Below are 2,802 nucleotides of genomic sequence, written 5' to 3'. Positions count from 1 at the left end.
TTGTTCTACCTCTAATTACAATCCCCTTCAGATTCTAAATCCCTTCCCCTACATCGTCCATTGGGATCTCTAGGTTCAGTTCAATGGTTGGCTTTCCTGGCAAAGCCTCTCAGAGAACAGGCATATCAGACTCCTGTTTGCAAGCACATCTCAGCAACAGCAACAGTGTCCGGTTTGGTGTCTGCAGATCTCTGGAAGGCCTTTCCTCCAGCCTCTGCTCCATTTTTGCCCCTGCCTTTTCATTAGACAGGGATAACTCTGCTTTAATAAGAGCTGGGTGACTGGTCCCATCCTTGCACTGGGGGCTATGTCTATCTACTGCAGGTGGTTTCTTCAGGTTCAATATCACTGTTGTGTATGTTGGCTAATGTCATCACTGTTGGGTCCGGGGAACCTGTCGCATCCCTAGTACCTGGGACATTCTAGAGAATACCCCCTTACCAGTGAGTACATGCTATGTGCCTTTATTTGTGATTGGGTTACTTCACTCAGGATGATATTTTCTGATTTCATCCTTTTGCCTATGAATTTCATGAAGTCATTCTATTTAACAGCTGAGTATCAAACCATTGTGTAAATGTACCACATTATATGAATCTGTTTCTATTTTGAGGGACATCTGGGTTCTTTCCAGCTTCTCTCTTTTATAAATAAGACTGCTATGACCATAGTGGAGCACGTGTCCTTGTTGTAGGTTGGAGCAAGTTTTGGGTATGTGCCATCGAATGGTACAGCTGGGTCCTCAGGTAGTAAATACTATGTTCAATTCTCTGCAGAACCTCCAGCCTGGTTTCCAGAGTGGTTTTAAGAGCTTGCACTATCAACAGTGACAGAGTGTTCCTTTCTCTCCACACCATTGCCAGAGTCTGTTGTCAACTGATTTTTTATCTTAGCCATTCTGACTGGTATGAGGTAGAATCTAAGGATTGTTTTAAATGGCTTTTCCCCAACGACTAAGGATGTTGAATATTAGTTTAGGTGCTTCTCTGCTGTTCAATATTCATCAGTTGAGAATTTTTGTTTAGAACTGTAGCCCACTATTAAATAGTGTTATTTGATTCTCTGGAGTAAATCTTCTCCTTGAGTTTTTTGTAAATATTGGATATTGGCTTTCTATCAGATGTAGGATTGGTAAAATCTTTTTCCAATCTGTATGTTGCTGTATGAAACTAAATACAGTGGTCTTTGCTTTACACTAACTTTGAAATTTTATGAAGTTCTATTTGTTGATTCTTGATCTTAGAGCAAAAGTAATTGGTGTTCTATTCAGGAAATTTTCCCCAGTACCAATGTGTTCAAGGTTTTCCCTGCTTTTTCTTTAATTAGTTTCAGTTTCTCTGGTTTTATTTGGAGGTCTTTAATCCATTTTTACTTGAGCTGTGTACAAGGAGATAGGAATGTATTGATTTGCATTCTCCTACATTCTGTCCTTCAGTTGAAACAGCACAATTTTTATCCACTGAATGATTTTAGATCCTTTGTCAATAATGAAGTTGTGTGGGTTCTTTTCTGCATCTTCAATTCTATTCCATTGATCTACCTGCCTGTCTCAATACCAATACAATACAATTTTTCATCACAATTGCTCTGTAATACAACTTGAGCTCAGGGATGGTGATTTCTCCAAAATGATTTTTTTTCAGAATAATTTTCTCTATCCTGTGATTTATTTTATTGCAAATAAATTTGAAAACTTTCACTTTTATGTTTGTGAAGAATTGATTTGGAATATTGATGGGGAATCCATTCAATCTATAGGTTGCTTTTGGTAAAATGGCCATTTTTACAATATTAATCCTGCCAATACACGAACATGGGAGTTCTTTCTAATTTCTGAGATCTTCAATTTCTTTCTTCAGAGACTTGTTTTCTTGTCATATATATCTTTCACTTGCTTGGTTAGAGTGAATCTGAGTTATTTTATAAGCTTCTTTATTATTGTCAAGGGTGTCATTTCCGTAATTTCTATCTCAGCCTATTTCTCTTTTGAGTAGAGGAAACCTACTTATTTGTTTGAATCAATATTATATTCTGTCACTCTGCCAAAGTTGTTTATCAGGCTTAGAAGTTCACTTGTGGGATTTGTGGGGTCACTTAAATATACTACCACATAATCTGCATATAGTGACATTTTGAATACTTCCTTTGCAATATTTATCTCTTTACCTCCATTTGTTGTCTAATTACTCTGGCTAGGACTTCAAATACTATATTGAAAAGGTAGGGAGAGAGTGTGTGTCCTTGTCTAGTTTCTGATTTTAGTGGGATTGTGTTGTGGGATTTAGTTTGATGTTAGCTACTGGTTTCCTGTATATTGCTTTTACTGTTCTTCAGTATGGTACTTGAATTTCTGATATTTCCAAGAGTTTTACCATGAAGGGTTAGGTTCTATAAAATGTTTTCTCAGCATCTAATGAGAAGATTGCTTGTTTTTTTTTCAATGATTTGTTTTTGTAGTGGATTAGACTGATTGGTTATTAGGTTCTGTATATTAATCCATCCCTGTATCTTTGGGATGAAGCATACTTGATCATGATGGATCATTGTTTTGATGTGTTCTTGGAATTTGCATGCAAGAAATTTACTGAGAATTTTTGCAAGGAAATTCATGAAAAAAATGATCTGAAATTATCTTTCTTTGTTGGGTCTTTGTTTGCTTTACTTATAAGCATAACTGTGGCGTCAGAGAAGGAATGGTGTAGTTTTCCTTCTATTTCTAATTTGTGGAATAGTTTGGAGAATATTGGTATTAGGTATTTTATGAATGTCTGAGAGAATTCTGTACTAAACCTTCCTGGTCCA

This window comes from Rattus norvegicus, chromosome Y (genome assembly GCF_021556685.1).
Source record: "Rattus norvegicus strain SHRSP/BbbUtx chromosome Y, alternate assembly SHRSP_T2T, whole genome shotgun sequence".
In the NCBI taxonomy this organism is placed as follows: domain Eukaryota; kingdom Metazoa; phylum Chordata; class Mammalia; order Rodentia; family Muridae; genus Rattus; species Rattus norvegicus.
Note: the sequence above shows the minus strand (reverse complement) of the source record.